Raw genomic sequence first — 25,693 nt, 5'->3', positions numbered from 1 at the left:
AAGTAGATTGAAATATATTATTACCCAGAGAAAAAGTGTAGTTAGAAAGTTTCTTTGCATCCACAGTCAGGAGATGACTTCCCAACAACTTGCACATCTCTGGTGCAAGTATCTGAAAAACTCCACTCAGCATAGGGCAAATCAGGTGCTGTCCTTTCCTTAAAATCTGGCTGCAACTGTGACTCCTGTCCTCAGCTGGAAATCTAGTCCACTCTTGGCAGAAAATTCCAACATTTAGCTGTGTGTTAATGACTTTAACTAAAACTGACCTTCAACATAGTTTTGGAACAACAGCCAAAAGCTCAGTTAGCCTTGAAATGGCTGTTATTCCATTGATGAAGAATGAGAGCAAAGGACTGCACACAATCCTCATTTTATACTTCCATGTAATCCTTGGATTCTATGAAAAAATCACACTTACAACATTACACATAGACCATGTAATGGAGCAGTGTCCTTAGATATATCCTTGGGTAGATTCTTCTTACACGTATGTGTTTGTAAGCTGAGCATTAATCTTGCACTTTCCTTACTGTGTCAGGTGGGTGGCTGAGAGAAGCACAGATGTGTAACAGGAGCAGGGAAAATCAATAGTGTGATTTGGGCTGAAGAAATCAATGCAACAGTGCAGCAAAAGAACTGAATATAGTAGCTGGATGGAGATAATCAATAAAAATACCTGTGCTTTTGTGATGCATGGTGAGTGAACAGGTCCAAATAGGACATAAGACTAACCAGAACTTTTACTTAAATCCAATACAAACTGGATATTTGGGGAGGTCCAGCTGACCTAGTTTTATATAGAGACAGATTTTTTCCACCTTTTTTTTTCTTTCTTTTTCTCCCCATCCTTCTGATCCCAGGACCCACCTAGCTCTGTATGCACAAATGAAAAAATGTTCAAGAGCTTGAAAGAAAGAAATAGATTTCTATCACAATCATATAGATTCAGATGGTCTGTATAGATTGAATGCTGTTTACTCTTTTGGATGCTGCTATATATTTCCTGCCTGTGCATTTGTGCAGTCAGGTGTATTTTTTTCTGGTTTTGTAATGAAGTAAAAATCTTCCCAAATCCATTTTCCTCCCCAGAACTGAATTTCCACCTCTGGTCTTTTTTCTTTTTTTTTTTTTTGGTTGCAAATTTGCCTGTAACTTGGTAAAAAGGCAGCCCTCATACTACCTGTGAAGGGGAACTGTGCCTTAACCAGGCCATGAGTCAAATCCTATTTAACTGCCTGCTTTTGATGCGCTATATTTATTTTCCGGGAACATTCTGCCCAGCCTTACCTTCTGGCTTGGGCTCTCTATAGCGCCACATATTTTGTTTGTTTAGTTCTCCCTTGGGTACTGCTAAAACAGGTATAGCTTCAAAATTGATTTCTCTATGAAGGAACACTCCCTACTCTTCTTTTGGCCATATTACAACATAATTTTTATCTCTTGCATAACACTCCTGACTTTTTCTCACCTTAGTTGAAAATGTTTTTTCTGCTTTGGTAGTGGATACAGGATGTTTATGTTTCAGCTCCGGTGTTATGGGTTTCTGAAAAGGTAAGATACCATCCCATAAGCTATGCATCTAAGATACCATCCCATAAGCTATGCATCAGACCCCAATTCTGCTGGACCATTTAGTAAATTTAGCTCATTGCTTCTGTGTGGACTTCTGCAGTTACATTTGACTGTAGACTTTGCGCTGCCTGAGCACGGTTTTGCTTTAACTCTTACAATGCTGACACTCAACAGTACAAAATCTGAGCTTCTTGTTTTAAAAAGCCTCGGGTATCTCTCATCAGCAGGCAGAGCTCCTCCTAAAGTGGGTCCTTATAAAAGCAATTAACATTCTCTTCAGCTGCTGGGGAGATCTCACATGGGCTGATGGTGCTGAGATTCACCACTGGGCTTTGACCTTGCCATCCTCTTTGAGTTTTCCCATCCCTCAGTACCCTCAGGCTCTTCTACAGCAACCCTGAAAGGATTGTCTCATCATTTCCTCCACACTGGGTCTTAAGAGCTGAAGCTTCCCAGAGATTTTTGTAGCTCATGGGAGTCATCTCAATAGAATAATGCTGAGAGACATGGTGTGTCAATGGTGTTGGCTGCCAGGGATGTTACACCCCTGGTACAGATAGTTACTATAACTTGACAGATCTGATGACCAAGGGCATTTTTCCCCCTGAGGCATGATAGTCCTGCCAGAAGAGTTTGAATGTTTGTTTGCAGAGAAAAATAGAAATGTGATGTTGCTTCTGCTGTAAGTGGCACTAATAATTGCCTCTGAACAGGCTGGTTCAGCAGACACTGGAAAAGCCAGGGACAGGACTTGTGCCTGCACTCAGGGAGAATCCCAGGACAGAAGGCTTCACAGGAGCTGTTTTTGCAATGCTGCAAATTCTCCCAGTCCTCAAATTTATTTTCAAAGCTCTTAAAAAATATTAATATCTTGTCTGATTCAGAAACTGCTCTGCTGTGCTGATATTCACATCCTCAGGAAGAGTTGCACTCGGAAGAACTGATGCCACTTCCTAATTTAAACGTGTGTTTTCTGTACTTTAGTGCATTTTCTGACCATGTTCTTAGAGCCCCGAACCACATTTGATGACTTAGCAAGGACTGGTGCAGGGTGAGGGGTAAGGAAGAACAAAGGTACAAACAGAGGGATTTTAGCACACGGCAGTAGCAAACAGGGCTGCCAACAGAAAATTCTGGCCTCAGTTTCAGGAGTTTGAAACTGTGTTAGAACTTATGTTTTCCTTCCAGGGAAGAGTGGGAGTGTGAGAGCAAGGTGCATCACTACAGCATGCCTTGCCATGGGGCTGCAACAGGCCTCAGCTTGAAGATTTGGACCTGGGAGACTGCGAGTGGAGCTGCATCCTTGACATGGAGGGGTCCACCTAAAGCAGAGCTACCCATAACACCCAGCCCCACAGGCCACCGTACAGGCAGAGAAGGTCTTTCTTCTTTCTGTCTTAATCAGGGACCCTCAGAAGGACTGGGAATATCAAATTCACTGTTTTTAAACTTGAAGTTGCCTAGAGGTCTGTTTACAGCTTCTTCCACTGAGCTCTGATGTGGTGATGTTGTAGGTGGCAACACTGTTACAGCAAGTTGAATGACTTCACTGCAACAACCAGGAGAAAAAAAATTGCCCATTTTAATTAAACATAGACTCTTAATTTTCAAGTGCATGTCACAGGTTAGGGAGAAAACCACCTCAGTGTTTCTTGATGATTTGCACTTCTAAATTTCCACAATGAATCAAAAGCATTTATGGGGGATCTTTGTGGATTTTGCTCAATTGTGTATGATAGGGGCATAATCAAAAACATGAAAATACAGTGCTGAGATCCAGGGGTAATGCTAATGCTTCAAAGGACTGTGGGATGAGATCTAGATCTCATCTACTTCACAGTCAACCCAGCAAATCTCTCCCAAAGTCACTCTGACAACTTCCTTGAAATTAAAGATTTGCATTACTGTAACTGAGGAGAGAATCATACCCTACAACTTTAAATCACATCTTTGGAATTAGTGCTGGAGGTCCAATTCTAAGGCTGTCAGAAGAGGATTTCAAGGTTCTATTTATTGACTAGGAAAGAAGGTTGCCCTTTCAGAGAGCATCAGCCTGAGTTTTCATTTATTTTCATCTTCCTCAGATGTCTGCAAAAGTAAAAGTGACTTAGAAATGAAACTGGAGAATCTTTTACATATGGGGAACTGCTCCAAAGGGATGATCAGCTGCAAACAACTACTGGAAATGAACTGTTTAGGTTAGGCCTGGGGGTATTTGGGCATTGCTGCAGCTATAATATCCATGTGGTTAATGGAGAGAGTCAGCTGAGAATGAAATGAGGGTTTCTGTTTGTTTACTTTCATAAATCAGAGGGTTAACTATTGAAAGTTTTACTTCTTTACTCAGATATTCTATGCCAAGGACCAGCACAGGGTAAATAATTACTACTAATTCAAGAAAGTTCCTGAAGTCCCACAAATACACACTTCCTACTGTGTGTCTTGTGTGAGTCACATTCAAGTGAAGTGAGCGGAGCTGTGTAATGTTGACCCTGACTCCACAAACGAATGTACATTGTCATGGTTTAATCTTCCCACTGTGTGTTTGTGGAAGTTGCCTGGAGGTTGCTTTATTTTACATGGGGTGCGGACAAGGAGGGCAATTTTAATGAAAGCAAAGCAGTCAATGTTCGCAAACATGATATATATGCTGAAGTCAGGAAATCTTTTCTCACTCTAGATTTTAAAACACTGCATGCAATGGGCATGTCACTCAGCATAGGTGAAATTCTTATCTCAAGGGGACGTGATTTTAGATGCCTTTTAAATGATTTTGAACTTGGACTAGCTGAGGCTTTTCTTGATGCTTTTGTTTTTACAAAATGACATTTGCATGGCAAATTTTCTATAAGCTTTTTTGAGAAAAAAAAAAGGATCAAAGGACATTTATGTTGAGGTAAATGCTGACCTTGATCAAGTTTTATTTATATATCAGAGTTTATTGCAGTTTTTGACCTTTGGCTATTTTTGAAATATTTATTGTTTAGTAAGCTGGTCTGAATTCATGGATGTTCCTGCTTTTTCTCAATTTACTTCTTTCCTCTCAGGTAAATTTTGACCTCAAGGCCTTTCTGGGAAGATTTGTATCAAGAAAGAACTTCTCAGGGTAACAGGGATGAATTCTATAGCATTTAACCTTCTACAGTGAATAACGGTGTTTCTGGTTTTGCATTTTAAGCACATATCTGCCTTCCACACTGATTAAAGGTGTATAGAGGTGTTAGGGGACTCATGGAACAGGCTGAGATCATGTGATAGCATTCAGTGCCATGAAACACTCTTTAGCCAATAATATTTAGGAAACCACAACAAAAGACATAGGGCAAACTCTTCCTTCATCTTTTCACTTCCTTGTCTCCCATTTTACTGTCCTATTTTCTGGGCTTGCTCAGTTTGATAAATACCTCTGAGTTGAGGGAGACTTGAAACTTGAAGTACACATTGCAAGTGAAATGGATCTCGGTCTCATCAGATAAGCTTCAACTGACACATCCATATTGTCAGTGCCAGGTGGGGAAAAAAAAAACAACAAAAAACCCCAAGAAAACATAGAAAAAAAAAGTAGGATGCTCTTGGGAATCAAGGGGGAGGCCTTTTCTATCCACATGGATGACAAGGACATGATCAGCATGGATTCACTAAAGGCAAATTGTTCTTGACTGCCCTGATTGCCTTCCATGATCAAAAAACTACATGGGTGGACAAGGGGAGAGCAGTGGAGATTGTCCACCTCAGCTTCATCAAGGCTCTGTCACCGTGTCTCACAACATCCTCACAGGCGAACTGAGAAGTGTGGGCTGGATGAGTGGACAGTGAGGGGGACTGAGAATTGGCTGCACAGCAAATCCCAGCAGGCTGTAACCAGTGGCACAGGGTTTAGCTGGAGGCCTGTCACTAGTGGTGTCCCCCACGGTTCAATACTGGGCCCAGGACTGTTTAACTTTTCCATCAGTGACTTGGAGAAAGGGGCAGGTGCCTCCTCAGCAAGTTCACAGGTGACACAAAGCTGAGAGGAGTCGCTGATACCCCAGAGGGTTGTGCAGCCCTTCAGAAGGACCTCAGAGAAGAACTATCTGAAATTCAACATAAGTAAGTGCAGGGTCCTGCATATGGGAAGGAATAACCCAATGCACCAGGACAGGCTGGGTCTGACCTGCTGGGGAGCAGCTCTGCTGAGAAGGGCTTGGGGGTCCTGGTGGTCAACAAGCTGTCCATGAGCCAGCAGGGTGTGCTGGAGGCCAAGAAGGCCAATGGGATCTGGGGTGCTTTAGGGAGAGCATTGCCAGCAGACAGAGGGAGGTGAACCTGTCCCTCTACTCAGCCCTGGTGAGGATCACCTGGAGTGCCGTGTCCAGTTCTGGGCTCCTCAGGACAAAAGAGACATGGGGCTCCTGGAGCTGGTCCAGTGAGGGTGACAAAGATGATCAAGGGAGTGGAGCACCTCACTAATGAGGAAAGGCTGAGAGAGTTGGACCTGTTCAGTCTTGAGAAGAGACACTGAGAGGGGAACCCATCAACATCTGTAAGAATCTGAAGGGAGGTATCAGAGGATGGACCAGGCTCTTCTCGGTGGTGCCCAGCAATGGAACAAGAGGCAATAGGCAGAAACTGATGCACAGGAAGATTCACCTGAATATGAGGAAGAACTTTTCCTGTGGGGGTGACCACTCACTGGAACAGATTTCCCATAAAGGGTGTGGAGTCTCCATCACTAGAGGTGTTCCAGAACCATCTGGACACAGTCCTGTGCCAGGTGCTCTGGGACAACCCTATGTGAGCAGGGAGGTGGGACTACATGACCCACTGTCCCTTCCAACCTGAACCATTCTGTGATTCTGTGCTTCTATGAAAGGAGACGGCTCAGCACTTACCAGCATTAGATGCTACTTGAGGACATGATGAGGACTCCACAGACCCACTTGGGCTGGCCTGAATGCCAAGTGACAGTAGTTTGAGGCATCATTGTTGATTGCCTACCCTGACTTGGTTGAAACCAGGACATTTGACCTGGAGTAGGGCACAGGCTGCAAGGGCAGCTGCAGGCACTGTCCAGCTGGTTCAAAAGCACAGTGTCCAGTGGGTCCTGTCCGGCTCCTCCTGGGCAGAACTGCTCTCTCTGACCTTAGTGTTGAAGAGCACACAGGTGAGGAATTGGGAGGTGTAAGCTCAGGTTCACAAACCACAAATCTGTACTTTGAGCGTATCAAAATGCACATCAATGCTGCAGCTTTTGGGGTGCACATCAGCCAAGTTCACAGCAGCCCCCTGTGTCACTCAGTGTGTCCATGGAGCTCTCTGTGAGCTACAGAACTGGCTGAAGCAACCGATTAAACCCTTGGCAAACTATTTTTGTGCTGAGCCTTGCAGCCTCCTTGCCAGCAGCACTAAAGTGAGCTGAACCAAAGCTGCCTCATGAACATGTACAGTGCTTGCAATGGCTGGGCTACAGGGGTATCCAAACCTTGAAGGCCACACGCTGTGAGAGAATGCTGCACCAAACTGCAATAATGAACAGATGACCAACAAAAGGAGTCCCTTGCTGGCCTTGGGCTCTATCATTTTCAGAAGTACTCTGTAGCTTGTACAGGCTGCTGTGGGTCTGGGTGGTGGGCTGGCAATCTCCAGGCTCCTGGAGTAAATGTGCCTTGCAGTGCTACTCAAACACCCCTGTGGGGAACAAAACCTGCCAGCAGCATCCATTGTCCCAGGGGCTGCCAGAGCGTTGCTGGCTGTGTGGGGGGCAAGGTGGAGATGTGGGCTGACAGCCCTGGACAACATGCAATGCCATGGTGCTGTCAGGGGAAAGAGACACTGGAACTGGGCCTTCAAGAAAACCTTTAAGATCACCTGAGGAGGCGAGTGGAAAAAGTACCCATCACGTTTGAACCATCTCCTGGGACTGCAGGGGTCTGCTGAAGGGGCACGTTTTGTTCTGCTTCAACCACAGAGAAACTCCTGGATTCACATGTGAGTACATGAGAAAATGAGGTTTAACTAATCCACCATTTAAAGAAAGAACTGCTAAAATAATAGCATTTTCATGGAGCAAAGGTTATCTCTTCTGGAATGGCAGATATTCCTCAGTGACTCTGCTGATGAAAGGCACAGCCAGCATAAGCTTTGAGAGGCTCAGGAGTGCTCACTTACTCTCTCTCAAGCAGTCTGTTGGCTATTTATGGCATCTCCCTTATCACCCAGAAAAATTAATTTTACCACAGAAATTGCATAACATTGTTTTGTCTCACACCAGTGATCTTCCTATCCTCCCCAAAATGACACCTGGTATTTGTGGTACATGTCTGAACTGGAGGAAAACTGCAGGGAGATTCTAGCCAGAGAAGCACTGGGGAGAATATCAGTGAGTAGCCCCATCACAGCTCTCTGAGACTTACACAGCTTATTTGTGCTACTTATAAGTTAGTAGGTTTTGTTGTGTTTTGGTGGGAGTTTTTTGTTTTGTTTTTTTTTTGTTTTTGTTTTTTTTTTCCCAAGCCTGTAAACTCAGCCTTTGCTCTTAAAATCAATTGGTGTTATATTACTTCTTACACCGTCAAAGGTGTTTAAAAATCTGTTGCCAGACCATGGGAAGCTCAGCCCCATTCTTTATTAAATGAAAAGCAGCTGGTAGCATTATACTAACGTGCATTTTAAATTCTTTTTTGTATTTCCATTAAAATAGACAAAGGTTTCTTAAAGGTTCTGTTTGGGAAGATACAGAAATAAACCAAATTCTTTGTGGTGCATCTCCTTTGTGTTGATGTATCAAACTACAGCTACTGCAAAATCAGCCTCCTCAGCTGCTTCAGGACTTCCCTTGCACAGGAAGATGCTGTTTGCACATGGGCAGTGAGGATTGCTCAGTGCCACCCAAGTAAATTTATGCTCTAACCAGTTCATCAGAGGTATGATGGGAACAAATACTTCGCCAGAGGATCTTGGCTATCAAGGATTGAGGGCAGGAAGAGAGGAAGAAGATAATCAGAGTAGCATAACCTGAAACAGGTACGAGATTCAGTTAGATATCAACATTTTTGGATAAGGAAGGGAACATTAGATCCTTCAAACATTCCCATCTTTCCTGTATAGTTGGGCAATGGGAAATGACCTTATTTAATTGAGACAGCTGCAGAGTTACCAAGCTGCTTATAGTTAAACCTGATAGCCCTCAGAGCACCCAGCTTCTTCTGCTCTTGTTATGGGAGAGGAATCACTCTTGACTTGATTTTACCTCATGAACCAACATAGTGATATGCAATCAGAATAGGGCATCCCACTGTGAGTTAGTGGAGTTGCTGGTGTTATACTTTATGCATGTTAAAATTCTACTCATGCTGGGATTTAAATAATTTTCCGACTGTATTACTATCTTTAATTTTTCACTTATCTGTGGTTTAGCTGATGGAAGAACATGCCAGTGCTGTTAAAACACTACCCGGTTGTGGGAAGGATTCCTCAAAGAAAACTATACAGCACTTCTTTAAGATAGTCAGACTCCAGATCCATCCTGTCTTCCTGGGAAGCTTGTTCTAAGAATGGTTCCCTGGGCTGTCACCTGCATTATCCCAAAGGAAGGCAAATGCCTCTTTCTGTCAAGAACCAGTAATGAGTTACCGAGTTTTGCCACACTTAACATGTTTGTTAATGTACAGAACAACAGAAATATAAATTTGGTGGACAGACATGGTTCATGCTGAAAGGTGCTTATTGAGTCATCAGAGGCTGTGAAGGGATGAATTTTGTCTGCAGGTGAGCCTAGGAATTGTTAAACATCCACACGAGTCTTCTTACTACAAGGTGACATGTGTGACTTAAAAATAAACGAGCTGATTTTTAGCTCAGTTCTGGGAATGTCAGGATTACCCCACGTGTCAATCAGGGACTAGTAAAAACATTTCTAAGCAAAAAGCACAGATTTGGAGAGGAGATGGAAGGTTAACTCTGTCTGGAAGGTTAACTCTGTCCAGATCCTTCTGGAGGCTTCAAAGAAATCAATTTTGAATCCGGCACGCTCCACTAAGAGCAGTTTCCCCATGATGAATGAAACTTAAATCACAAAGACAGAGTGCCTCACAAGGAATGTGTCATAAAATGTCTATAACAAGTCAGCTGGATGGGGAAAAAGAGAGACATTCAAAATTTAATTTGGTGTAAGCGTATTTCATGTCTTGATGTAAGTTTTATGAATACTGGTAATGGCACTGTCCATCCATTTTGGATACCAAGACCAAACATTTCAATGTTCATTTTGCTTTAACTTCTTTTGAGCAACAAGCCATCCCCAAGTAACTAGCTGACAAAACATTCATTATTGCACCACAGAGAAAATCTGTGAAAGGGGGTCATGAGCTAAACACCTTTTTCCTTTAGCACATATCTGGACTATTCAAAGACACTTCTTCACAGGAGCTGGAGGAGCATATTTGAGAGCTGGTAAGAAGAAAGCATCTTTCAGTGACAACCAGAAGGGTTCTCTGACATAAAATAAGGTGTATAAAATAAGATTATCAACACCACAAGTCAGAGGTCCATAAAGAGAAATCACACAACTGCACTGAAATATTCCAAAACCTAAGCCACCTTTGATGCTGTCCAAATCCCTGGAAACACTTCTTCTTGCTCTCTGCGCTAGTGAAAAATCTTTGCCAGCCATTTGAAACGACCAAAATTTTGACATTGAAATATTTCCAATAGAAAATGCCTTTTCACCAAATCCAGAATTAACGTATGGAAATTTCCAATTTCCTAAAAAAACTTCAGATTTTTCATCAAGGGTATCAGAGTGACCTACCCTCCTCAGGAACGCTTTGAAATCACTATTTTGTTGGAAAATAAGAGGAATAGTAGCAAGAATACTCCAGGTATGTGATGAAGAGGCTTGAAAATAAAAATAACAGTAACAAATTTTGTGCAATAACTCTCAGACTGGAATCTTCCTGGATTCCCTTCTCATGAAATACTTTTTGGTTTTGAATTTATGTCCAAAATCATACTCAAAATACATATTCATTGTAAACAATTGTTTTGGTTTGGTTATGCAAGACTGGATTTCTTTTTTTTTCCAAACCTTTCCACTGGCTGCTTCCTTCATCCACTTCTTGCTGATGGTTATTTTTGTCATCAGTACCTAAAGCCTGGACCTGATTTCATAATTCTGTCACTAGTCCTCTGCTCATTCTCTCTTAAAACACCCTTTGAAAAAAGTTATCTTCCCTCACAAAGGACTGAACCTAAAAATAGGAAGACCAGTGCTGCTTGCTGTGATAATACACTGAGTGTGACTTTCTGGCTATCGCACTGTAATTGCTATCTTTCATTCTCATTAACCCTGCAACATATGTCCTCTTGTCTTACTTTGCCTTGGTTTAGTCTAGCTCGAGCCCACAAATCTCTATGCAACTTGTAGCCCTGATGCAAGTAATTCACTGAAGCCAAATGCAAAAGAATCACTCCACTAATTAAAAATCTGGTTTATACCACCTGACTTTTGTCTCCCTGGAGGGAGCATCAAGACTGTTTTTCAGGAAAGCACTCCACATTTTAGTGGTACTGTATAAACACTGATTTTAAGAACTGATTTTAAGCTGACTATCATGTTATATACTCCTGCAGTGAGGAGAAAGTACCTTTAACCATGTTGGTTGGCTCCAGTCAAGCACAGGTCTGAGCAACCAAATGTATTGTGCAAGCTGAGGGTCCAGAGCTGCATTTAATAAATGGTACCTACATTATCATGAAGCAAATTTCAAATCCTGAATAGTCACATCCTTGATGCTTAGGATTTCTTAATCCTCTTCTCTTCCAGCTTACACTCATTTGTTAGCATTGCTACCTAGACAGCAACTCTGCTGTCCATTTATCTTAGAGATGGGTAAGCAAATAAACTCTCTGTGCTGTTTCATTTCTGGAAAGAATAGATCTAAATTGGTGGTGTGTTAGCATTAAATACTCATGGCCCTCAAGAGGGCTGGCATCCTCAGGACAGGCACAGAAAGCAAGCTTTGCTGAAGCTCTTCCATCCAGGACAGCTGTGATTCTGTCCTCGATCACCCCATCTCACAGACAAGCACACATCCATTTGTTGCTGAGTCACAAGATCATCCACAGCAAGTGGTCTCTTCCTTATCCTGGAACAGCCTGTCAGTGGGTTGGAGAATCACAAAGTACAACCAGATTTATTAAGGAGGAAGGTTGGTAGCCCAGGGCTATCCAAGAAGGGAGACATGCACAAACACCCTGTCAAAACAAAGCAAAACCCTACAGCCAGACTCAGCTATTTACACCCAAACCTCCCCAGCAGCATATGAAGGCAGAAGCCTCCTGAGTGAGGTGGAAAAACAGACATCACAAATCAAGGAAAGGTGGGGAACTTGCTACTGGTGGGGCACGAACCCAATGGAGTGACACCAGATGGACCAAACCAAGACCCATCTCCCAGTGATGGCTTGAATCAGTCCAGGGAAAACTTCTGGATATGGTAATGTTCCCAAGCCTTTGGAAGAAGGGAGTAAAATGCTGGAGTCTGAGGGAATACAGCAGCTCCTCTGCTGGGACAGCAAGCTGAGAGTAAAGCTGGGCTGTATCAGTGGAGTCACATGAGGATAGAGACAGCACAGACAGGGGCAACAGCCGGCTCCAGGACATGGATTTACTGAGTGCTCTGGCTGAGCAGCCCCTGTGATGCAAATTGCTGTAGCTCTGATTAATTAGGCTGCTAAACCAGATTTATAGATACCATATATTGCTATAGGAGCACAAAGCAGCCAGAGACTTTCAACAACATTTCATCCTTATGGCCTGGTACACAGACAATGTTTTCTTGGTTTAACCACTGTAACTGTGCCAGGCAGAAAATGTTTCCTACCAACTGATTCACAGAAATAAACCCTGATTGTGGTCATGGCCATCTCGACATAACAGTTTGTCACAGCTATCTTTCTTATTCATTTCCCAGACTAGCAAAAAGCATTTACTGGTGCAGCTGCATTAAAATTAAAAAGGTCACACCACTTGAACTGTACTGATGTAATACAGCAGTTGTATACATTCATTGAGATAAACCAATGTAACTTCTCATTTTTAGAAAAAGTTTGATCTATGGCAATGCATCAGTTTCAGCTGTTTAGCAAGACAAATAAAATATGGTGTGTAAGAGGAAAAAGCAGAAAGACGAAAAAATGAACTCCTCATGAATTCATTTTCACTAGGTTAGAAAAACCTGCTTTTTCCATTTAGTTCTGTGATTACTGACTTTCTTGTTGGCTGCAGCTTTGAAAGCATTTTTCTTTCCCATCTTTATTCCCTACAAAAAAACATTGTCTTCAAACAAATATCTCAAAGGGTTTATGACACTGATTAAGTCTGATTCTGTAAGGAAAAAAAGATAATTGTGCGTGAGCTGATAAATGTTGCAGGGACAACTCTAAACAATCATGCATGAATTATATCTTCAACAAATGTAATTACTGAACAATTCACAAAATGTGAAAAAGCTGCTATATTTTTGTAGTTATTTCCTTTCCTGGCCTGTGTTTTGGATGGCTTTCAAGCATCCTGATTAAATCTGGCCGGAAATCTTCTGGTGGAGCCAATTCCCAATGTGAAATGCCAATTCATCAGAATGAAACACTGATGAGTGTGGGAGCCTGTCATGTTTGGTTCAGAATGCATGGCCTCCAAACCTTGCCTGGGATTCAAACCTCACCTTCCAGGCAGGTTTCTGGCAGGAAACTGCCAGATTTCTTCCTGTCCCATCTGCGCCTCCCATTCAGGCTCTGCAGAGGGGTCCACAGACTTAGGATAGACTTCTCAGTGGGCTCTCCAAGGATTAAAGGGATCAGGAGGTAAAAGCTGAGGCAAAAAATCTTCATTCTTGAAACAGTTGAAGGAAAAGCAGTCAGCACCTGACCCAAGTTCCAGTTTCCCAGTGTAGGACCTGCATTCCAAAGCCAGACTGCAAAATCAGCATAACACCACTCTGAAAGTGCTTACAAGTGACCCCAGAAGAGATTAACCTTTGCTTACAGCAATATGTCAGGAAATGCGTTATAAGCTCTTTAATACAGGATATTTGATGATATTCTGACCTATATTTCTATTTGAGCATCCTGCTCTAATGCTGTGTTAGTCACTAGTCCCCATTGCTAGTTCTCCATCTATGAAGCTGGAGGGACAACAGAGCCTTGTGTGCAGGTACGGCCACTCTGCCATGTTTTCCATGTGCACAGTGGTTATCCTGGAGTGCTGCACACTCCATGCCTGCCTTGGACTCACCAAGAGCAGTCTTCTGCTAATCTGCTGGACCTTAGCTCTAGACTGTGACCTGCCCCATGCCATGTTGCCCTCAGTAGATATTACCTTGGCCTCTGGCTCCCAACTCACCTTTCTGTGTGTTAGCTCAGGACACTGCAACACCTGCCAAGGATGAGTGATAGAGATGTGTCACTGGGGAAGTTCACCTTGGCACAGTACTCTGGATTCCCAAAGGAGGAGACAGGCCTGAGGGTCTTGGCAACACAAACATCCTCTACAAGTTATTTATTTCTTAACCAATCAGCTTAAAGATGTAGGGGATGCGAGTCACAGAATAAGAAGGAAAACAGAATCAAATTAAGGGTTTCACTCAACATTTTGCAGGTGTACTGCTACTATCAGGAATGCTCCTTTCTGGTGCAAGATATAATTGCAGTGCCTTAAGCTCTCATGCTGTTGTTCTTGTGTGGTTATTCTCTTGGCCATGCGCCTATAAACTCCAATATTTTGAGAATCGCTGCCTGGTCCCCCTTCCCTTTTCCTGCCTCACATATTGCAGCCTTTGATTTTTAACAGAGGAAAAAAAAGTCTTAGCCGATAACACTGCAGCTATTAGCTGATAAGTATTACCGGTAACATTACCTGCACAGGGCTTGGCTACCCATCAGCCTGCAACACTTGTACCTGATTAAAGTGTGCTGCAATCAACACTAAGAGCACCAAAAGTGGGAAAAAACAATAGAGACTCTGAGCAGGTCCCAGTGAAAAACACAGCACTGTGTTTTTTCTGGCTGAGTAGGAGGAAGACAGTGGGGAAAAAAAGTCATTCTCTTTGTTATGTTAATTCGCTGTACTGGAGAGATCAATCTCTGGAAATGCTTGTCTGGACACCCAGAAAGAACCCTGGGAGAGCTTTTCCCTTTCCCATTTTATTCTCTTTCTTTCTATGCCTTGTCTTTACCAAAGGATAAGTTTGTTCACTTTATGCCACCTGCTATGGACATCATGGATAGAGCTTTGTGAACGTGTGTTTGTCAGAGATGGTCTGTGTGACAGTGTTTCTAAGGACCCATCTGAACTCATCTGAGTCCAGCAATGAACATCCTAGATCTGTTGTCTGGTATGGATCTTCAGCTATGATGGGAAATACCATCTATTTAAAAAGATTTTATTCAAGACAGTGTGTTGAGCTTGAGTCACAGGATGCATATTCAGGGGATTTATCTTTGACATAAGCAGGTTTAGACAGAACTATTTCCAGTTCAGTTTCAGTGAAGATGGGATGTACAGAATGAGCTCAGAAAGCTCCACGGGAGCACTGAGCATCAAAAAACAACTTAACTTGTTTATAGCTCTTTACTTAACCCCTTGGATCAGAAAAAAACCTTTCTGCATCATGTAGGCTTGTGCTTGTCCATGCTCTAACTCTGTAGCTCACTGCTCTATCCTTGAAATCTGCAAACACCTCCACTTGTGTTTTTAAGTCTTTGTATAAATTACAGCTCATTTGGGCTCTGATAATGTACAGCTTGAGTCAAAAGGAGTTAATGGTTAATTTAATTGAAAGCAGGATACATACCTTCTTTAGGAAAGCAGAAACAGGAAGGTGATAATTTTTACTAATTAAGTTCATTTGTTAGGAAGAAGAAACTGGAACTTGCATGATGCCATTAACCTTAGAGTAAATCAGTTTTCTAACACTATCTGACAATCAAAATTTCTGTGAATGTTAGGAGATTCATTTGCTTCTGGGACTTGGTTTCAGCTGCTGATTTCACATTCAGAGCCATTGGAGTTAAGTAAAACTTTGCTTTATTGGGTTTAGGGTAATACTACAAACATTTCAGCAAATACCCATTTGTAGATTCAAGAGTGTGATACTGAACAGTGTTTACAACATGCTTTATATTTGCTTGCATTTCTAATGCTGAGTGAACCCCACAGGGACAGGTGACTGAGTGCGAATTTCTTGCAGAATTTGGCATCCCTGTGTTGGATTTGGCTGTGTTCAGCCATTGAGGCTCAGATACCATTTTGCTCAGATACTTGAATTTCTGATGAGCACACCGTTCTAGGTGAAAAACCTGCTTAAACTGTGAATGCTAAGCAGCAGATAATTGGGTGTATGCATGTGCATATCCAAAATTTAACTCTTGAACTCACAAGAAGTCTGCTGGTTGCTACCCACAGGTAGCACAGGCTAGTTCTGAATTTTGATAATTTCTGGACTCATAAAACCTTTCATCTCTTGAGTCCTCCCATTAATGAAGACAGAAGTACCAGTTAGGAGGTTGGTCATGTGTTGTGCTTCTGCACATAGACAATTTAGATTAGGAGAAATTGGGACCTGGGGCTATGGAAAGCAAGATGACCAAAAGCAAGGGTTCTACGAAAGAAGAAAGAAGAGAAAATAGGGACATGCAATGAAGAAGTGAAGAAGATCTTAGCTGGAGGAAAGATCCTGGAAGCAGGAAGTGTTCTTGGAGATCAGAGCAGAGAGAATACCAAAGCAGTGGAGATGCTCAGGGACCTTTGTCTGGCATTCAGTGTGAGCAGCAGCAAAGCGTGCAAATTGCCACGATTTTGTCCAACCTTCCCAGAGCAGCAGAGACCGTCTAGAGAGGGAAGTTGAGACATGATGAAGGTAGTGTAGGGAAGAGAGTTACCTAATGTGTTAAAAAATAAGGTAAGAGCTCTGATCTTTCTGATTCTTGAGTAAACCCCAGTAGCCAGATCCACTACGAGCTGCTTGATACTTTGTCTTGCACATGAACAAGCAGGAAAGGTAGGACTGACCCAGTAAGCTGCTCTTTATAAATGATACCCTGAGGCTGAAATTCACCCACATTCAGGGAGCAGTACAAACTGTAGGTATCACTCAAAACAACTGAAGTCATGGACCTGGGAACAGGACTAGCTCTGCCCTGAACTGCTGTAATGGCCTTGTGTTGATCTGCTGTATAGGGATGAAATTAATTCCCTTCTCACCCTGGAAGGTGTCATCAGTAGCAAAACCTGAAGACTTTTCCTGAGCAACAAATACCTTTCTCCAATACACCAATGTGAATGGAAAGGCAGGTCTAAGTAAGAAGGCTTTAATTCTTGACCAATTTTCTTGTGTTTTTAACCTCAGTTCCCTCTAGAATACAAAGATAGGTAATTGTCTTCCTCATTCATTTTTCTTGAAGATTACTATCTTCCACAATCAATTAAAGACTTTTTTCCCTTCAAGGTGACCCTAAAATTTAAGAGATGAACCCAAGGAGATTGAAGTGCAATGTACAGAGATTAAGAGATAGATTTTAGAAATGTTTATGGAGGCATGGCTGCACTGTTTACAACATGTAACACCTTCATGTAGTTAAAATCCAAGTAATTATATACAATCTTCTTTTCTTTTGTTTTCCTCTTGTTATTTTGCTAAGCACTGCAAATTTTCAAGTGGAAACGCATTTGGAAGGCAGAAATGTTTAGTTTTGTTTTGTTTTCCTCTTGTTTGCTTGTCACATGGCTCTCCACACCACTGTAAATCTGCTCAGTAAGAGAGTGAGCCTTGCTCTGACCTTAACCAGTAGAACAGCTTTAAACCAGGCCTTTGACACTGTTGTTGCCAGTGCTTTCCCAGTAATGCTTTGAAATAACAGCTGCAATTCCAAATATGCTGCAATACCCTCCCAGCCAGAGAATTTGGGACCTTCTCTTAAGAAGATTGCCTTGATTTATGCTCAGGACAATGGCTCCTTTTTATAAAAAAACAATATGCTTAAAGTTGGTCTCTGTAGTCCATTGCTTAAACTGTGACTCTTCTGTTGTCTAGAACTTTATGTGATGATAAAGCCATCTCTGGATCCAGAAGGAACAGGAATTCTCAAGTACAGTGATTTCAATTCTGAGCTATGGACAAGGAGAATAACTTACAACTTTACCCACTATAGTGTTTGGACAAACATTTCTCCACTTGCTTCTGTGCCACTTCAATTCTTCCAACAGGTGCTAAAGGTCATTTAGAGAGGCACCATGATATCTGATGGGAACTCAGAACAAGAAAGGTTAGTAATACAATATTTGCTGAGATTCTGGCAACACTTAAGCCTATGTTTGTCATGAAGGTGATATCTCAACCTACTGCTTAACTGGTTGGGCTGCAGCTCTGAAGAACTTGGTGTGAGACCTCATGATATATTGCTAGACAGGTTGAGGTGGCCCTATAGAATTACTTATATTGAGATTGTTGAGACAGTGATGAGGTAAGATGTAATCAAGTGCAAAAAAGGAAGTTTCAAGCCTTTGCAAAACCAGTAAGTGGAATGTCAGTGGTTCCAAGATGCAACTCAAAAGGAAAGTTATCTTTAGATGATGCATCACTATGTTGCCCTCAATGGGAGAGAGAACTACCTTCTGCTTAACAAAATTAGCTGAAAAAATGGCATCTTATCAGTATCTAACAACATCTGTTTTACCCTTTGTGCATTTCAGCTGGGATACTCACCCAATGGCTTCAGCAATAACAGGGCTCACGCTGTGGATACTTAAGAACAACTTAAAATATTGAGTTATTCAAGCCTGATTCCAGCTGAGAAACTGTTCACATAGACTTGAAGGAAAAGAAGGCTCTTTACTTTAAATGTCCCGAAAAAAATCTCTTGCCTTAGCAATGATTTTATTGTGAAAATCAAACAAAATCCATGAAGAATATGTAGATAGTATTTTTAAATTATTTTGATTATTGAACTACCATAGCCCAAGAATGTTTAGCCTGAAGCACTTTGTGCACCATAAATAGTATATGATATTACCCTGCTAACACTAATAATCTACAAAGTGCAGAATATAAAACACTTGACAGCAGTTCTGGGATTATTTTGTGCTCCATGAAGAAATGTAGCCATTATAGGTATAAAGCTAAGAAATTCTGTGATGTAGAATTTATGACCTATGTACCTCCAATGCTACTAATAAACAAGGAGAACTTTGAAGTGCCAAGTTCTAACATCACAATGTAATTTTAAGGTGATCTAATAGTTTTTGTATAAACTGGTGAAGAAACTTGGAGGGGAGAATGATATGGGATAGTCTACACTTATGGTTCTAAGGGAATCAGTTTATCCTGTATCCAGTAAAAGCAGCAGGTGAGACAGACACACTTAATTCATGATTTCTTTACAATTACACCCAACCTGTTAAGGGTCTGGCATCAACAAACACTCTGTGTACCTTGGACTAAAAAGAGCAGCCATAAGGAGCAAATTCTCACTCCTGTCTAATAAAAGCAAAATAACAGCTGAGAGATTTGTAAACGTTTGCTGTAATTCTGCAACAGAATAAAATGTTAAATTCCACACGCTGCTCTGGTGCTCCCATCCTGATCATCATCAGTGAAAATATACCTTCAGTGCAGCAGCTGTAGCTGCTCTAATAAGATATCTACATAGAGAAAATAGGCAATCAAATTTCTGCAAAGTATGAAATTTTCCATTAAATTGTCTCTTCCTTTTATATAACACAGCTGCAACAGTTCTCACTAGCTTTTTCTATCTATGCCTCAGCAAACATAACTCTCCCTTGCAGGATATTTTCCAAATGAGTCATTTGAGATTTAGATTTCCTCTAAATGCGTCTAGACCATGGCCCCCAAAATTTTATCCTGAAAAAAAACCAAGATTGATCCTATCAAAAAAACTGATCCAATCATCTACAGCCATATGTTAGGAAGTAGAGAGTGTTGTAAATGAAGAACATATTCTGACAAATTAAATATTAAAAAGATGTAAAGAACATCTGTGTCATTTGCTTCTAAATGAATCTCTGGTAGTTTAGTCAATGTGTTAATCTTCAAAAGGCCTTTGATGTTGTGGTCTGTTTGGCTTTGTCTGCTGAACTTTATAGTTTTGCTTTTAATAAGGCAGGGGTTCTGTGGTTTTCATTTGAGTAACAAGTCATTATTGGTAAACTGAATTGCTTGGAATTACTGTAAATTGCAGTGTTTGCCTGCTAATTGATGGAGTGTCTGAAGTCCTGGAGGGAAGGTGTTATTCTTCTCTAGTGTTAATGATCTACTGAATCCTGTTGCTAGTTTTGGTGTTGATAACACTGATGCAAACTGTGCCCATAAGGCCATGTCATTGTGCCTTCAGAATGAGTTTTTGGTGATTTAAACAGCAAACATACCTGTCTCAGACAGACATAGTTGTCACAGTAATCAAAATGTCAGCCCATGCTTCCATGGGGGAATGGCTGCCATGGGAAATCTCTGTAACTGTGGAGTCTTTTTTTACCCCTCTCTGCACTGTCAGCCTGAGGAAGAAGTTACTCTTGAGCTGACTAGGTCAAACTTAGTGTTATGGTTTAGTTGGCATGGTGGTGTTTGGTCAAAGGTTGAGCTCAATGATCTTGGAGGTCTTTTCCACCCTTAATGACTCTGTGATTCTATCAAATCTGATCACTAGATCTGTGTGAAGGCCAGTAAACACTCTGTTACCTTTCAGGTCTACCTCAGCTATGCCACAGCAATTTAACTCTTGCTCTGGCTGAGTAGGGATTACTCAAAATTAATATACATTCTTGAAGAGCTTTTTTCCTTGAAATAAATTAATTTTAAATGTCTTGGCGTTTTTTGTTCAACCTGACATGAATTGTTTTGCTCTCTGGGTGTGGCAAAACCCTTACGCCTTCAGTTTAAGTAAGACAAGGAGAAAGTACAAAAAAAAAAAAGGGGGGTTGGGGGGGAATGCATAAAAAGTTACAAGCACTCTCCTGTCAAGACTGTCCCTCAGCCAGAACTTATCTCTAATATCCTCAGGGCAGATCTTCTTTTCAGAGAAAACACAGGGAGACTAAAGAACCTGGCCAAAATATCTGTGCATTGTGCAGGTCTGGTATTGAACCATCCTGGACCCATCTCAGCATCCTTTTTCCTCCTTATTGCCTTCTTATTCCCATACCTGCTTATCCCTGTCCTATTGCACATAGATGTGTTTCACTCTGCATGAATTTTTCCAGAAGAAGCAGCAGCTGCTCTTGGCAGGTGTAAATACTCTTTATCACATTCCCTTCCTTCCACCCTCAAAGCACACACACACACAGAGTGATATTCTTGCTGATTAAATTACTGCTATTGAAATCAGATTCTGGCTCACACGACGCTGACAATATTGTGTTTTATTGCTAAATGCTACAAGTAATTCCTCACACTCTCAGTGATTTATCACGTAGCTCATCTACTCAGGGATTTCCTCCATCATGTAATATCACTAGAATTTTGCCTGAGGAACAACTGCCAGGGAGGACCTGCTGTTATACCTTGCTTCCTTCTTCTGGAACATAATAGCATAACATAAGTAAATGCCACAGAGCGGTTTGACATATTGTATAAGTACTGATTTAGTGTTGAACTGATAATAGATGCTTGTTGAGAAGCTGTAAATTTTCAGAAACTGTCTTAGTCTGCTCATACATTTTAAAACAGGAAAATGTAAAAGTCTGTATCCACTATAATCCATCCACATTTCTATACTCTTTCATTTAGCATACACAGAAATTCAGACTGCAGAAAAGAAGTTTTGCATTTAAACAGTTATACCATAAACACCTTTCCTTTGATACCAGATGGTGAGTCTGTAGTGGCAAATATAACATCAAGCATGTATATAACATAGTCCCTCTTGCCTCCACATGGTTTACTCCCAGGAAGCATATTAGAAATGCCCAGGAACAGCATACATGGCTTGCTGCATATGGGCATGTTCATACTTCCTGAAACAGAGGGTTCTCCACAAAGAGGGCAGAAAATGCACTGATTGCTTAGATTGTTCACATAAGTATAATAATGACCAACCTGGTTCAAGCCCAACTAGCCCCGGGAACTGTTTCCCAAACTACCCAGTAGCAGATACACAGGGGAAGTTCATATTAAGCACTGGCTAGTTTTTAGCCAAGCACCTCTCTGGCAGTCAGTGCCTTAGAGAGCACCTGAGCTGAAGGTCATACAGAGACTGACCTGTTTAATGAGTGCCAGTGGACTTGCCTTAATTTAGCTAATTCCTTCCTATTTGCATTTTTGCCTCTCCAGCTTCTCTAAGCAACAAATGCCTTCTTCGGTTATGGGCTATGCAAAAAATTGCCTTTTCCAGTTTGGTTTAAAATTGCTGTTTAATGCTTTGGCATTGAAGTTCCATTCATTCCTGATCAGAATCGGAGAACAGCCTTTCCTCATGCCCTTTCTCTATCCATGTAATAACTTCACTCTGTTTTAGCATATGGCTTTCTCATTTGACTCTTTCTGAACTCAAACGTGGTCTGTTTGGTCTTTCCTCCTGTGCAGGTTGTTTTCTGATCAAACTTTTTGGTATTTCAAGTCTGCTTTTTACAAGATGAGGAAAGGACTAGCCCTATGTGCAGCCTTCAGAATATGTCTGCACCAGACACTTCTACAGATGGTTAAAAGTGTTTTCAGTCTGGCTCTCAATACCTCTCCTTAATAATTCCTAATAGCCTGTTTGCCCTTGTGACCGCTGCTGAGCAATGAGCTTGCAGAAACAACTCCAAGATTTACTTCTGGACTGGTAACAGCTAATTCAGAGCCACGAGCAGCACATGCATGGCTAGAAATGGTTTGTCTTTTTTTTTTTCCAGTTGCATTTTAGTGCACGTATCAATGCTGACTTTTTCTAACTGTATATCAAGACATTCTGCAATCATTCAAAGTCAGATTTAGATTTGACTAAAATAAGTATTTTTGTATTGCCAACAAACTTGGCCTCAAGCCCCCTTTTCAAGCTTCCTTATGAGGATATGGTGGTGTCCCAGCACAGTTACTATTTCCCTACTACAAAAAAATCCATCATTTGTCCTTCCTTGTTTCCAATCCTTTAACCAGTGATTAATCCATGTGAGGCCTTTCTAAATGACAGCTTCATCTCTGCAGACAAAACTTGTTGAAAGATTTCTGGACAGCCTCAAACACTATATCAACTGAATCACCCTTATTCATATACTTCCTTACACCTTCACAGAGTACTCATAGATTTGTAAGTCATGACTTGCCTTGGTAAAAACTGTGTTGACTGCTTCTTAATGAATCATATTTTTCCTTCCCAGTGTTGAGTAAATCTATTCTTTATGTAAGATTTTGTGACTTTTCTTGCTACTGAAGTATGAGTTTGCTTGGTAAAAAAAGTTCAGGTGTAATGCTCTTTATTTGCCCCCTTCTCTCCTGTAGTCCTGGTTTAAAAAAAAAAAATCATTTTTCTGATATCTAAAAACTAAACTTTGCTAATTCTCAGAATAAAATAAAGCCTTTAACTCCTTCAAATTTCTTTGAAATTATTTATTGATTTTTTTTTGTTCCTTACCCTAGTGCCCTGCTCTTTCTAAGACAGATGTTTTCTGGAGAGGTACCCTCTAAAGAACAACAATATCTCAGGTCTTTCCTTCACCTCTCTTTGGAAAACATAATGACAAAGAAATCAAAATTCTATTTGTTGTAGGAGGAGGAAGGGATATGCTTCCCACCAGAAGCAGTTGTTACTTCGTGCCTTCCTGTACCAGAAGATGTGGTACCAGCTGTGCAGATACCTGCTTACATTGGGATTCATCTCCTCTCCAACACTCATTCAGCTTTCTTGCAATGACTCTCTTCCCTGTGTGGTGCTTTCATACCTTACTCTCTACTGGATCGCACCAAGTGTGGTAAATGTCTCAATTCTGATGCTATTGAAGTTTTTGTAGTCATGAAGTTTCACATGTTTATAAAATTGCTTCTCACACCCTTTCCTATTATTTCTCCTTGGACTGCCTTAACAAGGTTTTTCATTTCACTTTCTAAACTTTTTGTTGCTGGTTTTTGGAATCATTATTCCTTTCTCTCCATGGTTCAGGACTTGTTTAATTATTTAATGCAATGAGACATAACCTGCAAAGGAGAAGCTGAAAGACCCTCGTGTGAACTGCCCTACAATCCCCTAGGAGATAAAATGATCATGTTCCATTGAAGAATTGAAGGAATTTCCTGTTGGGTTTCTCCCTCTTCAGCCCATGAGTAAATACTGGCCTTACTTGCCCTTTTAATTCTCCAAGTGCTTGCATCTTGCACCCTCTCAACCCCCCCCAACCTGGTGTTCCTCAGGGATGCACAAATGGCTCTCCCAACACCCATGTACCCCAAGCCTCAGGGAGAGCTTCTTCCCCTCACTCCATGAGGGTCCCCAACATCTGACCTGGGACTTGCTTCCTGCTCCCAGGGACCCATCACTGTGAGAGGTTCAGTGTTACAACTCTTTGTATGCTTCTCTAGCTCCAGCCTTCACACTTCTTGTCTACATTATCCTCCTCACAAAGTGCTGACAATTTAAAATTAAAATACATCAGCACTAGTTAAGCTGAATATACAACCTTATGATCATGACAAATTCTAGAGTTGTCTTGTAATCTTTCTTTGTAGTGGTATGTAAAGAAAAGTCCCTTTTGTGCTGACCCCAGCATTAACCTTTCAGACTGCAATGTAGTCAGATGTATCAATCTGTTGTTTGTCCCCTTCTCTAAAACAAACAGTTTCTAAAGGATACTTGTACATGTATTTATTAGTGAAAATTCCCAACCTGCTCACAAATATTCAAAGTTTGCTGTTACCCTATCACATTGAATCTTACTGTTTTGGAACAGTGTGATTTAATATGTTAAATACAGAGGAAATTGTTTTTTCATGGTGTTTCAATGCTTCTAAAACACAGCCTTGCTGAAATTGAGCTAACTGATTAAATGAGTTGACTCAATCAACTGAATGAGCCTCACTCTCCCGTAAGACTTAAAAGGAACACAAACTTTCTTCCCATATATCTATCATGGCCCAAGGGGTCTTTTAACTAGAGATTTGATTGAATCTTAAAGCAAATGTACTGTTATCTTCAGTTTACCATGAAAATTGATTAAAGATACTATCTTTGCAGTCTTCTCAAAAACAGCAACCTAATATGTCTCTGAGTTTGCCAGTGTGTGGTGATGAAACAAATAAATTTGAATTCTAATTGACTCGAGCTCAAAACTGATCTTCATAATACCTGGATTTATAGGACATATTTGAATTATCCTTCCTTGAAAGGAACAGATCAGAGTTTCTTCTATTGAAGTGCCAGGATGCCATCAAAGCCTGAACCACCTGAGGACTGGTAACAACAACCTCATGCAGAGTCAGTATGATCATTTATCATGCCTTTATGTGGAAGAAAAAATGAATGAAGATCCATGAAAACAAACCAAATGAGGAAATGCTCAGCAAGGAGATAATGAGATATTTCCAAGCATTTCATGCTTCTCTTAAGAGAGGTCACCTGGCTGCTTCTCTTCTAGGGTGACCAGCAGGGACAGTGACATGCCACATAGACTCTACAGCCACAGAGGGAAGTAAACTCTTCCAAAGTGGAGTCCAGACCTCCTCCCTTTTGATGTCCTCCTCAGAACAAGGAGCTTCTTGGACCAAAGCAAGAGGGAACAGCACCTACAGGGATCTGGCTCTTACTCCTGCCTTTCTCGGGGGTTCAGGTTTTCTTGATGGATTGACGAGGACACAGATGTTTTGGGAAGTGCTGAGTTCCTGAGTGAGGGAAAAGATGATCTTTTCTTTAAGAAAATTTGTTGGGCAAGATGGTTTCCTCTTTCATCTATGAACCTGATTTCCATGGAGAAAGAAACAAATTTCCATCATCTCTTCAGCCACAGAAAATTCAATTCCACATCTTCCTCAGGAGGGTTTAAGCCACAGGGATGCACCTTCCTTCACTCACACCAGGCTCTCCCACCTGACCCCTCAAAAGAGAGGGAGGCATCAGCACTAACAGACAGCAGCTCCATCGCAGCTGTATGGCCATGACCCATC

This window comes from Pithys albifrons, chromosome 1, assembly GCF_047495875.1.
Source record: "Pithys albifrons albifrons isolate INPA30051 chromosome 1, PitAlb_v1, whole genome shotgun sequence".
In the NCBI taxonomy this organism is placed as follows: domain Eukaryota; kingdom Metazoa; phylum Chordata; class Aves; order Passeriformes; family Thamnophilidae; genus Pithys; species Pithys albifrons.
The sequence above is the reverse complement of the archived record's forward strand: the minus strand, read 5'-3'. Positions refer to the sequence as shown.